Genomic DNA, 16,125 nt, shown 5'->3' on the forward strand with positions numbered 1-16,125 from the left:
ACTTCAATATGGGGTTGTATTTGGATTGTTCTCATTTTTAGGAATATAACTTGGTACAACACAAAGAACCAAAACTTAGAATCGACAAGGCCGACTTGACTCATGAATCGGCTAAGTGAAAAACCCTTGAAAGCTAGAGATTTTAACGATTTAAAACTTGTTTCATGCACTATTGACTATAACTTGAAAACACTGTAACATCATTAAATAGAAGCTAACATACATAAACAAAGAACATAAATGATAAAAACATCACATACATAAAATGTAAATTGTAATTTGTAGCTGAAGTAAATAGAAAACATAGGATCATATAACATACATATACAAAATTATAAATGTTGTCAAATCATAAATGTATGCAACATAAAGACTCATAAAATGAATGACATCAAATCATAAATGTATATAAGATGAAGATCCATGAAACATAAGTCTATTTGTAAACAAAATGAAAAAGCAAGTCTATCTTCTCTAGCTCTAGCTCAAGTCTATCGCTCACTTTTCCTCTCTTTTTGTTATACTCGACAAATAGAAGGCTTTTTGGGATTATAAGAAAGAGAAATGTAAAAAAAATTATTAAAAGAAGTTGTATTTTTTTTTTGTCTTCAAGTTGCCCAATTGGGCTGCCCAATTTTTTGAGTCGATTCATGGCTATCCGATTCAGCAGCTTGTCAAAAATCGTCCAATAGGTTTCTTATCGCCGAATCGAGGGAATCGCATGAATTGCCGCAATTTTTGGTTCTCTAGTACAACATTCCAAAATTCAAATTTGTGCATCAAAAAGTATGCAATTGATTTGTCCCATGATGACGTACCTTGTGAAATTTTTATGTAACAGTTGCTCACGCTCACAAGTTTCCCATGTTAGAAGAAGCTGCATCAGTCAGAGGTAAATAGAAAAAGAAGATGAAATACCAACATAATCAGTATTACAACTCCATTCCTCCTTCGTAGGTTACGTCACATTGTGAAGAGATTAAATATACCGATATCTCACACATGGACATAGAAGATTTTCTAAGAACAGTGGATGCTGCACTATTAGAAGACATGTTTTGCATTAAGCATAGAAGCATACACATGGTCTCCACTTACCCCATTGGCTTCTCTAGAACTAGAGTTCATGTTTTCTTGTGCCAGAAACTATGATCACCCATCTAGAACAATTGGAGATCAAGATGGAAACAGTATCACAAGTCTAGATATTGAGAAGCAAAAGGCTTTGGAGAGGTGGAATGAAGACAATACATACCACATGAAATACATCAATGATAATTGGTTGATTAGCAAGAGGCCTAATGTCATGAGATGGTCAAAGGGGGTGCGCTGTACAAAATTCAAAGAAGAGATCAATGATCTCATCACTTTGCTTAGTTGCATTAGAGGATTCAAAAGAACTAACACTTTTGAGCCTTGGATGTACAAATACATCTCTCTAATTGGTAGAACCAAGCAATAGAAGATATTCTTGGGAGAGATGATCAGTGATATCCTTTGCAAGCAATTGTCCTAGGTTACTACCACTAACACATTCTACATGAATTCTTATTTGTTGTATATTTTTTCTGCTCTGGGATCTTTCTCAAGACTTTGCACTAGTGGGGATAGGACATTGGTGCCTATTTGGAAGGATTATAATCAATTGCTTTTAGACTAGTTTTATGCATTATAAGAGGGTACAAGATGCTTTCTCTTGGCATTACATGTGCTTGTTTGATAAGGAGCTTCCAAAGAAGCATGTGTCCAATGAAGCCTGGATGAAGGTAAATGAATATGGCTTCTTATTTCTATAGTTCTTTTACTTCACATATCTATGAGCTGGGTATTTCAAGGGTGAACCATATACACTGCCACGAAATCCTATTGACAAGATTATATTTGATGGATTTGGCAAGGTAGGTCATGGTTGTGTAAGCATATTGTTGGTTGACAGTTTGTTCCTCTTTAAATTTTGGTTTTACCTCAACTCTTAGTGCTTAATTTGGTTGAGAAACACACTGTAATCAACAAATGGGTTGTTGTATTGACCCTAACACCACCCTCAGAATTTAAGGGTACAACTCCCCTATGCAAAGATTTGCAATGGATTATGTTTTTATAAGATCTTATTTCTAAATTGGGGTATGCTCTTAACCAGAGAGCAAAAGAGGCAATTACCAAGTTAACCGTAACCACAAGTAACTCAAGTAAAAAATGATTTTGGTAGCGTACAACACCTACAAACATGAATACATGTAAACCCCTTTTACGCCCTCTAGATTAACTTCTAATATGCATCTATATTATGCAATGCCTCTATAAGCAAAGCTACGCTAACAGAGATGCAAATGACAACTAGGGGAAACCTAGACAATCAAAGATATGACAACACTTAGATTACTCGAACTTAACATTTCACCATTAATTATATTCCATTCCCTAGACATGGTGAAGAGAGAATGCAAACTAATCTAACCAATGCAAACATAAATAGGGGAAAAAGATGTAGAACTGAAAGTGAGAGCAACAATTAGATTACCCGTACTACCAAGACCACAATAACACTCAGATTATCATCTCTCAATAGCTTCACTATCAATTGTATTCTATTTCCATGCATAGAAATGAAAACATCTAATCTAACTGAACAACCAATTTTTACATCAAGATTCGCTGATCCTTCTATTAACTTCAAAAGTTACATATATGGATCCTTTAGATTCCAATCATTACAAAAGTTTACATACATTCGAGGAGAATGCCAATAAGCAACAAAAAGGGGGGGGAGAGAGAGAGAGAGAGAGAGAGAGAGAGAGAGAGAGAGAGAGAGAGAGAGAGAGAGAGATGTGTCAAAATTTATCTGAAACAATTATAGGGAAGAAGCTGAAATGCTTCAACTTCAGTCAGTTTTTCTTGGCAGCTACCGACTTGGCCTTATGCGCCTTTATTGCATCAAGTGCTATTTTGATTTCCTTGACACTTGGAATATACACATTGTCGGCTTCAACTACCTAATAACCACGATCTTCTATAAGTTCTTCCACTGTGTCGACGTGGGACTGCAACATTTTCGACGCCTTCATTAGTGTGCCATCCATAGTAGTCAGCTCCTCTATCTTCAAATTCTGATAGTTGGTTGGACTGATTGCTTCATCAATATCAATGGAGCTTAGAAACTTTGTCTTCATGTGTCCTATATCCTCCAACTATCTGTTTTGAGAAACTTGTAATTCACTGTGCAAATCCTTCAGGTATACATAGATTTTCTCTGTGACTTTCTATAGTGATTCACATACATTCTTCATCTCTTGTTCGGATTTCTCCAAACTCTCCTTCTTGAACTCCAATGATTGCTTCCAATGAAGCAGAGGTTCTTTTCCAGTCCTCAGGATCCCATGACTAACAACTATGTCAGTCTTCATATCTATTATCTCTTGCAATAATGCCAACTCACCTGTTAGCTTCTCAGACTCTGTTTGCATTGAGATTTGATGACTAGACACCGCCTCTCTCAATTTTGATGCATCCATACACAAATTGCAGAGATTCTCTATTAGGGGAGGGCCTTGGGCTTTTATGCTATCGATCCAAGTACGACCCACCTGTCCAAAATGCCTCTCCTGTTGTAGCTTGACCAATAGATTCTTGTTCTTTGCTACCATAGGGTCAAATGTACTTGGGGTGGCACTATCCGATGGAATGACTGCAAGGGGCCCAAGCATTGCCCTGATATACTATATGAGCTCCCTATTTGAGGCCTTAAGAGCATAGTTACACCACCATGGGGGAAAGCAGAACGAGAGGAAAAGTATCTAGGATGAGGGGACATAGGGACCTTAATTTGGGGATAGTGGGAGGATGACAGGGGGATGGTGGTTGGGGATAAGAGGGGTTGTGTATATATATACATATGTCACTTTAAATGCTAATTATCAAAAGATGTATTAAAATATAAGATACAAAAATATAAAAGAGTAAATACTTGAACATTGGATTGAATTGGAACATCGAACATTGAACATAAATAGTTGAATCAACAAATAGTCAACATCGGGATGACCCCCATCCTTGGCGGACGTGGCAGAATTCGGTGGTGCTGCTAGGGACGGAGTCCCCAAGTCCTCGATGCATCCAAGTCTTTGGGACGTGGGGTAAAATTGGGGGGGGGGGTGGACATGTCCCCGTGTTACTATGCTTAAGAGTTGCCTTTGCCAGTTTGAGCTCCTTCAACCGATCCTCGATGCGCACATTAGTATACTTCCACAAATTGACCATTGTATCATGCCTTGGAGGGCCTGAGTTGTGTGTTTGCACCTGGAAGTCACTCGGGGTCAAAATCTTTTATCTCCCCTTCCTTCTGTGGTTCTACAATCTCCATCATCATGTGGCCAGTGTTAACATCTGTGCCAAGAGCGGCTAGTGTCCTTGGCCTCTTCACTCTCTGTGATGGTGGTTGCTGCTGCATAGGTTGACTGATCAAATTCTTCAGAGGTGCACTCTCCTCCACTCTTCTTTTCTTTTCGATTGTATCCTCCAACCAAGACTTAGTTGTGAGGACATTCCGCGACGATTGTAATGCTAAAGCATCAAAGAGCTTCTTCGTGACTGGAGGAGTTTCCTTCCTACTAGCAAAAGGAAAAACCAAAGTTTTAGTAATAGAGTGCGTAGGGGGATTGCCTTCGTCGCCACGTTGTTGCTGCTTTGGTGTGCCTTGCGCTCGATCACCACCATCGAGACCATCATCTGGAGGATTCTCCTCCGGCTGGTTGCTATCACCATCTAGATTAATCACATGGTTCGTGGAGTCTTTCTGGGAAGCTTGCTCCTCTTTTTCTTTCTGTTTCTCTTTCTCAGCTTCTCCTACATCACCGATATTAGGTAGGGAGCCACCTCCATAGATAATGGTAGTTTGTACATTTAGCTTTGGGGGTTGATCACCTCCTCCTCCGCCTATTGACTGTGAGGGACCCGCAGATGTAGTAGCTACAGTAGTTGAGGTAGCAGCAGATGATGACTGGGCTGCTCGTGAGGTTGCACCCGTAGAGGAACCATTAGCACCAATTCCCTTTCTCCTCGCCTTGTCGATGCTACCCATTTATCAGTTCTCTCCAAAATTTTCTCCATTAGTTTCGTTAGATTGTCAACTGTTGGGTCTTGTAGGGGAGTAGACACAATAGGTGTACCTTTAATTTTCTCATATGTGGAGGAAGTCATAGTAGAACTATCATCCTCGATGTCATCCGCATTGATGTTCACATTATATAATCAAATCCGCTCAACAATGAGCTTGGAGAAGAACTTCTCTCTTGATTGAATTTCTTTATGGCAATCTGCCTAGTAGTATACAATATTTGGCACATGCTTAAAACTTGGGTATTTTTCCAGTTGAAGGCACAACTAAAAGCCTCTGGAACTCACTGATGTGACTCTCCAATCCACCAGACTACTTTAGCTAAGCCAACTCTCGGAAGTACACTTCCTAATCCTTCCTATCTGTAATGTCCCCTTTTTCTGCGACATTATAATTCTGTGTTGCCGGCTCACTTCGCCCAGGTTTCGGGGGCAAAAAGGTTCTTTATGGGGTTTAGTTCGAGGTTTGGCCTAGACATTTCTAGTTTCAGACCCATAAGAGCAATTTTGATAGGTTATCCGGATGCTTACTATTTTGAGTAAGTAAATAGAGCACAGTATTTTTGGTACCTCAGTGTTGGTTTGGAAGTGTCTCGCCGAGACCTTTCCAACGAACTATTGCACATGCTTATCTGAGTTCATTTGGTTAGCTATTTTAATGCTTGATGATTATATGGTTTATTGACTAAGTGACTATTAAAGTTCATTTAACTTGTCACTTTATTTAAAAGGGTACTATGTTCACTTAAGTGACTAAAGGACAAAAAAGGTGCTTTATCCCACATTGTTTAAAAGAGCGTGCATTACATTGGAAAAAGTGATAAAGGTACAACAGGCTCCTCATGGGAAGTTATGAAGAATATAATATTTAAAACAAATATTAATCTAGGAGCTGCAGACAGTTATTGGTTATCTCTTCAAGGAGGCAAACCCTTGAAGAAGCTTTTGGAGGTTGGACGCAAACCTAGCCTTCTTATAGGTTTTATCTACATTTGCCAATCTGACTGCTATTTTTGTTTATAAGTTTGGATTATTGCATGTTATTATATTGTTGTTATATAATACAGTAATATCTTTGGCGGATATTTGAGTTAACTCTTGGTTTATATATATACTTTCTGAATATTGGAGGAATAAAACAAGCTTTTCCAAGTTTTCTTGTATCTGCTGGTTAGAGATCGATTAAAGTTCTGGAATTTATATTGAATATTGGTTTTCTGTTTGGGTTTAAACCTGCACTTTTATATCACAAGTTTTTGGAAAAATATCCAAAAAGGGCTATTACAGTGGTATTAGAGCCATGCATCCTGCCAGCCTATGAAATTATATTAGTAATTAAATTGCAGGAGGAATTAACACACAAGATTTTATGGACTGAATACATGGAGAGTTCTCGTTGCTTTAATGTGATTGGTTAGAAAACTCAGAGGATGAAACCCCTTGAGTTATTAAGGAAGTTGGATGTCACCCCAATCTTCCATCTTGGATTTAGTACACATCCAGGCAGAAATCGGCAAAAGCATGGTCTCCTTTTTAGCCATTTAAATGTAAGTGCAGACAGGTCCTTTCTTTGGTAGTAGAATGATATTATAGATTTAATGGGTGTGCTAGATGACTCAACATTAACATTACCAGTCGAGTGAGTCAGTATTGGTATGCTAGGTGGTTGGTAAGGCCCAGGAATACGTAGCTCACCCCACTTTCAAAACATCCAACAGTCGCACGTTCTTTTCCATATCGGGAAGTGCATAGCCTTTGCCATTTCATTTGGAACACGGGTTGCCATAGGATGATATAGGTCGAGTCCTATCAGTGATGATAGCCCTTCACTCACGTCGGAAAAGAGTATACAATGGGTTGAAATTGTGTAGCCATTTTCAGACTGTTACGATTTAATTCCAGCATACGGACCAACACTCCAGACAGTGTCCACCTTGGCTACAGCTTGATTTATGCACAATGGTAGACGTCTCACTCCACCTTGGGTTGCTACAGCAGCAGACAGTTGGGTTGGTACGGCTCATATTTCGCATATTACAGTTAGAATATCATTGCAAAGTAATGTATTAGTTGATAGTCGGATGGTTGAACATTCCAAGGTAAATGTAAAGACTGTTGGCGTGACCTCTTATACGGTATTCTGGGCGTGGTCGTGATACTCATTAGCAGTGGTAAAACACTGACCTGTGACAGGTAAAGGCTAACAGTTGAGTAGAGGCTAGCGGTGGCTCTGCTACAGGTCGGAATGTTAGACTCACATGAATACAGTAGTTGCGTGAATAAACTAGGAGCATGTCTTGGCAATATCTTCACACAACCGGATAGGGTGGACACATAAGAAGTGGAGTAATACACATTAGTTCGGGCCCCCGTAGGAAGGAGATTTTTCACCAGTATTGATAGCACCATTCTGCTAGCATACAAGAAGCAGTCTCAAAGGATAGTAGGTCGCTTGGTTAAGACATCAGAACTCGCATAGCTATAGGTTCTACTTCAAATATGTTCACGAAGGATATTCTCAGTATCTCGGTATACTTTTCTGGTGTAATGGTGTGACTTATGCTAGTCTTGGCTCTTGCAACTTGTATTTTATCTGGAATCGCTCTTTCTGAAGCTTTTACAGCGTTAACACGATCAATCAACTTCCAGCATCATAAATGCTTTCTTTGAGTTTGGATTCTTTTCTTTAGAAAGATGCCTTAACAGATGGAACAGAAGCAATCATAGATGAGTTGAAGGAAGGGCCTAAAATTTCTGAAGCTGGAAAAGATAGAGAACCTTTGAGAGAGAATCCTTCAAAGAGAAGCAGAAAAAGGTACAGGATTAAAGGGTGTAGTTGACAGTCGGGTCTAAGGGAAGCGCCATATCTTTTCCTACGTAGTGATGAACCTTATTCTTCTACAACATAGTATATGGAAGCCAAGGGAAAAGGGAATGCTGAGTTTGTTGGAAGTTACATGGGACTGGATGTTAGTTGAGCAACGTTGCTTACAGCTGGGTGGGAGGTGTTTGGAAGGGGGCATTGATAGGGGTATCAGAGAGTTTCCTTCAAAGCTTGCGCAGTAACCACATCCATGGAACATCTTCCTATTTCACAGGTTGAAGGAGTTCATTGTCAACAACATAGCACATAATATTTGAAGGAAACAACGTCCTGTAGCAGCGTAAAAGAATATTGTTGCAGTCGCAAGTTCTCCTCAGTCCAACCTCAACACGGGTCGATCTTTATCAATCCACTTCCTTGCGATTTGTTTCTATCTGTCATTACTGTATTATTCTAGTATAACTTCTAGAATAAAGCAGAGAATATATTGTTTCCTATTGTCCACATTAGAATGAATGATTAATGTTATTTCTGTCAGATTTACCTTCCGGGTGGATTTTCAATGTATTTACTGATGGTTAATCATTCAGTCCCTAGTGCTTAATTCCAAGTGGTGACACAAATTGTTTTCAGAACATTTATACATTGAAGAGAGTTAAGATTGCATGACAAGTGTTTGTCAAAATACCCCAGTTCCAGGATCAAAACTCAGTGGTCAGATTTAGTAAAGCTCATTGCAGTGGTATTAGATTTAGTAAACAACCATAGTGGGACAGTTAATCTATAGCAGTTAGTGCATGCCAACTGGTCTTGAAATCAGCTACGCTAATCAAAACAGGTGTAGTTTGCAGAAATAAGCCTACAAATAGAACATATGAAACAGGATTGGGTCCATCTCAGGCACATGAAAAGCTACATGGCAGAGGAAGTGGGACGAGACTTCCAACTCGATATTAAAACTGAAGTAAGGAGACTGTATGATGATTATAACAAATTCCCGTCAAAGTTTCAAAAAGAATTTCCTTTCATTAATTATATGGACTTTCAGCTAGAGCTACAAAACAAGACGGATATGATAAGAAACAAATACTATGAATTGGCTTGAGATCTCCTTGTAGAGGATAGTTACAAAAAATTGCATAGGGAAGATAGCAATCAACTTGATAGTAGTACTAATAATGGCACAAGTAGACTAATAGGTAATTGGAAGATAGAAGTATCTTATGGAGCTGTTTATACTAGTCCTTCTGATGAGCATATTGATGGCCCAGGTAGAAGAGTTGACCAAACTGCCAATGTTGGCAACTCCCCATCTTATTTAGACATGGAAAACATCAGCATCTTATTTGGTGACATGGAAATTAACTTGGATGACTTTTATGTTGACACTAGGCTGGAAATTATGTCAAATATTGAGGAGAAGCAAATGGACCGCAATGTTGGCAGGATAGATGATCTAGCACACGTTGAGTTAGAGGACATATTTGAAAATGTTTTCTCCCTAAGTGATGAAAAATCATAAGCTTCTATAGAGAACAGACCGCTTGTGTTCGAAGGAGATGGTCAAAAACCATTATCAATCCTTGACTTATTGGATATGCTTTTGGTTAAAGAGGACAAGATTGTCCAAGTGTTGATGAGGATGGATGATTCTTCCAATTTGATTGAGGATCTCATGCGGAAGATTGTGATAGAAGAGAGGCATGAGAATGTATGTGGTGCCACAAGCCCTCTTTTACATGCTATTTTTGAAACTTTGAAATTGATAAAATACAAGTACTTGCAACTATTAATGGATAGAGATCTAGCAATAAAATTTGGGAACGACAAGGAGAGTGAGGTAGATGAGCTATACCTTCAATTGAGTTGAACACATTACTTCATCCACAAAGCTGAAAATCAAACGAGTGGGACAGCCACTTATGAAGAATATAACTGTGGTTCAAGGGCACACGAAATCTCACAAATTATTGAAATAATTCATAAAGTGGGTAGTTGTGAAGGAAAACAATGTAAGTCAATCACGTGTTCCTCCTCTGAGACTTTTTATGATGAGAAAAATTCTACGGATCAGCAAATTGATGAATCTGAAAATTCTGATTTTTATTACAACAGCTATACATCTTCACATGAGCACATGGTTAGTGATACAACAAGTGAGGATAATTCAAAGATTTCAATTAATGGTTAACCATCCTTTTACGAAGTATTTGACATAAGCGAGGGTACTTATGGTGGAGTAGGAAGTTCAGATTTATCCTTAGCATGCTCTGAGGGATTTTTCAGCTTACCTAGAGTTTTATCACCCATCTCTTATGAGATGGCCATGGGCTACTTGTTGATTGGTGATTTTACTTGTTGGTATATTGTAGCTATCAATGATTTACCTGTGTATGTTAGTAGTATTTTCACTGATTCTATTTGGCCTTCAAGGGTCAATGAGTTATTTGTAGGTGAGTGGGGAGAACACACATTATCCTACGTCCCACATGAGGTGTCTACATTTTTTATTCAGCAGTATCTTGAAGATAGTGTTAGCCTTCATGATGTTGGTGATTCACCAACCACTCTTTCCTTAATCTAGGATCATGTTGATTGGGTGATCGAAGATCCAAGTGTTAATAGTATCTTACATCTAGTGGATTATACTGTGTTGTTACACAGTCACAGGATTATGGTTTGTGTGTTTCAGCCTTCTGACACATCAGAGTTCCGGAGATTAGGATTACTCCATTTCCACTATTGTGATATAGTGATGGAGTCAGATTGGCCAGAACTGTCATTGTCATCGGTACAGATATTGCTGGTGTGGTACAGTGGTGCAGATATTACAGGAGATGGTCAGTGGTATCTTAGACAGTGCACGAGTTCTCACTTGGGATCCAGGGGTAGCATCCCTATGTATTGCCTTTAATCGAGAAGCTAGGAGGAGAGTTCGTTTGTTATCATCTTGTGGTGGATATTGGTATATTGCTGAGCTCCCATCTTCACTTGACAGTAGAGACTCGTGTAATGTCCCCTTTTTAGCATTCATAGCATGATGTTGTCGTCAGCCTATTTCCCCACGGTCCCGTAGGCTAACAAGGACATTAAAGGGGCTTAGAGGCCATTTGACCTAGATAGTTTCAGTTGCAGGTCTTTTTGAGGGGTTTTGAGGCAACTTTGGGCATACTTCCTATTTATAGTAAGTCATCTTGGATATGGTCGGACATCCAGTGGCAGCTGTATGTCGATGGTAATATTTTAAAATCGGCAAGAAGACTTGTTATGCATTGATAAAGCTATTTTATAAAGATATTTAACTTTATTAATGCATAGACTATAGTTTGTGAGAAATATTTAAATTAAAAGAGTCCCCTTTATTTTATAACACATTGGAGACATAAGTTACATAAAGGGAGTGATGTTTTATCCCACATTGAGAAAACGAAGGATTGAGCTCTTGTGAGAACACTATAAAAAAAAGAGAAGAGCTTCTTTTTAGTATGCTTGGAAATATCAAAGAAATTGAAAAATTTTCTAGAGATTATGTCTCAATAGTTTGAAGGACGAAATCCCTTCAAGCTGGAAATCTTGACACCATTGAAAGATATGGCTTGAGATTCAAAAGGGTAGCAGTCTGAAAAAGCAGATACGAAAAAGCAGTCCGAAAAAGCAGAACCCAAAAAGCAAGCCAAAAAAGCAGTCCGAAAAAATGGAACCGAAAAAGCAATCCAAAAAAGCAGTTTGAAAAAGCAAATCGGAAAAGCAAAGCAAAAGGGGCAGCATTGAAGAAAATTATTACAGCCATCTACAACCAGGTTTCTTTGTTAGTATTGCTTTTTAGGGTGTTATAAGTTTCAGCTGTAAGTGTGCATTATACCAGCATTAACAGTTTGTAATCCATGTAAATGCCAAAGTCTTGGCCATATTTCATGAGCATTGTATCATTGCAATTAAGAAGATAATAGTTGCTGGTGTCATTTAAGCAATTTAATATCATTATTTATCAACTAGTTAGTTTGCATACCGTTTGTAAAAATGCCAATTGGCTGTAGGTGTTCATTTCTCATGCTTAGATCATATATATGCACTGAATATTGTCAAAATTAGTAGCACACTCATGTTAGGCCATTGTGTAGTCCATTTGGAGTCTTCTAGCACAAGATTCTCATTAATGCAAATTGAAAAAGAGTCATTTAAAGCCAGCTGAAATGCTATATCAGTCATACGTCCATTGCATGTGAATTGTTTAATGAAATTCCTTGAGCTTTCATCAGCATTTTTTTGAGAGCAGATGTGAGGAGGGTCATTACAGTGGTATCAGAGCGGTTTCCTGCCATCCTGTGGAGGTCTTATTGAGAATTTGGATTAGCCAGATAGAGAGAAAAATGTTTGACAAAATGAATGCCGATCCAGATCAGGAAAAGGAAAGATTCTTACAGTTATTAGACACCTTAGCACAGGGATAGCGATCAACAGAGCAGAGAGCACAAGAACAGAGTCAAAGATTGGAGCTTATGATGCAAATGATGGCTCGTCAAATGGGGTTGAATGCTAATGTGGGTGGAGGAAATAATCAGAATGGTAATAATCAGGATGGGACACATAATGGAGGCGAACAAGTTGGGAACAATTTCGGTCATGCACCCCAGCAAACTAGGACAGTGAGTTCGTAGCCCATGATTCCCATATTTCCTCCTAGAGCTCCAGAGCAGCCCGTACCAGAGCCCCAGATCACTAATATACAGGATCAGCTGAGGAGAGATTGGGAAGTCGGAGGTCCAGACTTTACTGCTGCAATTACTGTTAGGGAGTATATAGATGTGTGGATGAAGCATATGCCACGTGGACATGACAAGAACCAGAGCTATGAGTTATGGAAGAAAGTAGGGAAACTTCAGTTACCATATTACGATGGCTCGGGGAAGTCTACAACAAAAGCTTGGGTTCAAAGGCTTGACACATACTTTCAAATGAACCCTATGCCTGAGGAAGAAGCTATTAAGTATGCAACAATTCACCTGGATGGGTTAGCACACGAGTGGTGGCATCATGGTATGGTCACTATGGTTCATGCACACATTACCTCATATGTGGAGTTTAAGGAGAGACAGATTGAATGTTTTGATAGGCCTAAAGATCGTACCTTCCCTATGACAGGCAGAAACTTGTATGAGGAGTTTAACAGACATGCTGATTCGATACAGGGAGACATTAGCATATCTTCAGGTAATGGTTTATCTGCATCATCTTCACAGGTAGAAGGGGTTACAGACGTTGTGCAGGTTGAGCCAGAAGGTGATATCACAGGCACACCGGATTGTGCAATTGACACAGATAGTGATTCCAGTACAGTTGGGCTGGATGAAGTTACAACAGTTGAGGATACTGTCATGTTTGAGGATAGTACAGTTGATCAAAAAGTGAGCATTCAGGACTTTGCAGAAAATGAGTATCAGGCACAGTTGGATGCTTCTTCACATGAGATAGAGGCTAGTAGCTCTTTACTTGGTTTGGCAAGCCAACTGAAGACAAGGGACAAGAATATTGTCACGGCTTTATCTCATCATGACAGGATACATGGATTGATTGAGAATCACATTTGGATGATTCAATTGCAGGAGAGACAGAAAGGAGTCACAACAGGTTCTTGTGACGACTTACAACAAATCAAGCAAGACATGGAGGCAATGAAGTTAAGTTACATACACCTACTTTCAAATCGCAATCATATCCTTAATCTTGCAAGGATCTATTTAGATGCAGTGAAGAAGGAGGAGGAGGAGGTTGACCGGTTTTTTCATGAGCTGGAGGATACTCGGAATTCTTTGGTGTGTACTCAGTTGGCTCTCCAAGATTCTGAGAGACACGTGGACGAGATTTGTCTTGAGGTGAGTTCAGTTCGGGAGTTAGCGCGTATAGCAGGGATTTAGTTTTCTTTTACAATCGGGTCACATGTTGATGATGACGAGTATGTCTAGCATTCACACTCCGGATTCAAAGATTGTATACAAGTGCGTGAAGTCAGTTGGTATTGTTCACATTACTCAGGTGAGAAGTTTACTTGAATTGCCAGCTGGTTTTCGTTCATGGATTAGATGTTGGGATCCTTATCTTAGTACTTGGGATCATTTTGACCGGAGATATCTATCATTCCTTGGTAGTAGTATTTGTTGCACCATCATGGACTTGATTAGTAGTTTGCAGGGTGTAGTTCTCATCCATGCCAGCAGCTTGTTTGATGTTGGAATTAGTTTTTACACACCTTTGCTGGGCATTGTTCATATATCTAGTCGACCATTCTTGTTGGAATGGGTTGATGATCTCTCAGATATGACAGAGTTTACAGAAGAGTCCCAGGATTTGAGTATTAAAGATGATAGCTATTCTGAGGTTACTCCTTTGGACAGTGTACTAGGGTTAGAGTATAGGAGTTTGACTAGTCAGCACAATCATGTGTCTAGTCAGCTGAGAGTTTGCGAGCGAGACATTTCTATCGCTTGCGAGCATTTCGATGTTGCTCGTCAGTTGTTAGTAGTTTATGGATGGGGTTCTCCTGCTAGTGATGAGCAGGGAGGCAGTTATCTTTCCTTGACAGAGATCCACTCTTTATGGGAGGCTATCCGGATTCTGAGACAGAATTATATGCAATTGGTAGCCGATAGAGATTATCTTATGGAGTGGGGCAGTACAGCATATGACGCATTATTGGTCAAGGAAGATGAGGTGAGTAAGCTTACTCAACAGCTTGAGGTGACTTCTGAGTTTCTTGAGAGTACACAGTTGGCTTTCGAGGAGTCACAGTTTCATTTAGCTGAGGTGACCGTGGAGTTGAAATGACTTCAGTCTTTACTAGATTTTGTACAGTCACTGACCGTGGTGTCGGGTGATCCGAGGATGTCCATGGTCGAGGTTGATAGAGGCAGTGGAGATGAGGATATATCTATACATGACACTAGTATTGGCATATTTTGTCCGTTTCCACTGGAGGCAGGTTCAGCTGAGTTGGGCACTGCAGCTGAGCATTGTGGTATGTTTGACTTGGAGGGCACAAAGACTAGTGATGTTGTTGTTGATTCTACACTCTTGGCTATATCATCCTCTGACTTAGCTGATGATCAGTCACAGTTGGTTGTATCACGTCTGCAGGATGAGTCTTTGACTAGGATTGGTTCTTTTTACCGGCATTATACTGTAGGATATGTTCCTCGGTTTGCTTTTGATCCATGTGTTGAGGAGTTGATGGCAAACAGGTTTGGTCTGGGCTCTCGTTTTTGCTATCTACCGTGTAATGACTATTCACCATCAGCAGTGCAGGGGTGTTATGGTTATGAGACAGTGACCGGTGATCTGCAGAGTTGTGTTAATTGTAGTAGGTGTGCAGTGTGTGGATTCTCTGTATTTGGTGCAGTTTCATGCGGGAGTATTCATCGTTGTTGCAGAATTGTATTATACATTCCACATAGGCTAGTGGGATGTGTTGATGGTATTTACTATGTTGGCAGTTTGGGTTATCTACTCTACTTGGGTTCTGATATTTCGAGAGCTTGTTTCTCATGGGTTCTTGACTTTGGAGTTTGGGTGAGTTGTATTCGCCAATTTGATTATGGATTCCTCTTGGTTAATTTTCGGAGGTTGTTGCAGGAGCCTATGTTGACTGACAGCAGTATAGTTCATGACTACATTTGGGATCTAGGTGGATTGATTGGGTTGTTGTTCGACCATTGCTTGGGGACAAGCGATTTTGGGAAGGGCGGACTGTAATGTCCCCTTTTTAGCATTCATAGCATGATGTTGTCGTTAGCCTATTTCCCCACGGTCCCGTAGGCCAACCAGGACACTAAAGGGGCTTAGAGGCCATTTGGCCTCGATAGTTTCAGTTGTAGGTCTTTGTGAGGGGTTTTGAGGCAACTTTGGGCATACTTCCTATTTATAGTAAGTCATCTTGGATATGGTCGGACATCCAGTGGCAGCTGTATGGCGATGGTAATTGTTTAAAATCGGCAAGAAGACTTGTTTATCATTGATAAGATTTGTTATGCATTGATAAAGCTATTTTATAAAGATATTTAACTTTATTAATGCATAGACTATAGTTTGTGAGAAATATTTAAATTAAAAGAGTCCCCTTTATTTTATAACACATTGGAGACATAAGTTACATAAAGGGAGTGATGTTTTATCCCACATTGAGAAAACAAAGGATT

At 39.5% G+C, this 16,125-nt stretch overlaps 1 protein-coding gene across 3 annotated transcripts in view; it reads left to right on the forward strand.

Annotated features, from left to right (window-relative positions):
- The window catches only part of LOC149562017 (Peptidase S41 family protein), a 224,318-nt gene that overhangs the window by 125,331 nt on the left and 82,862 nt on the right, over window positions 1-16,125 (forward strand). The gene's annotated exons all lie outside the window — the stretch shown is intronic.

This window comes from Cupressus sempervirens, chromosome 4 (genome assembly GCF_028749045.1).
Source record: "Cupressus sempervirens isolate cs-2001-9-10 chromosome 4, ASM2874904v1, whole genome shotgun sequence".
NCBI lineage: Eukaryota > Viridiplantae > Streptophyta > Pinopsida > Cupressales > Cupressaceae > Cupressus > Cupressus sempervirens.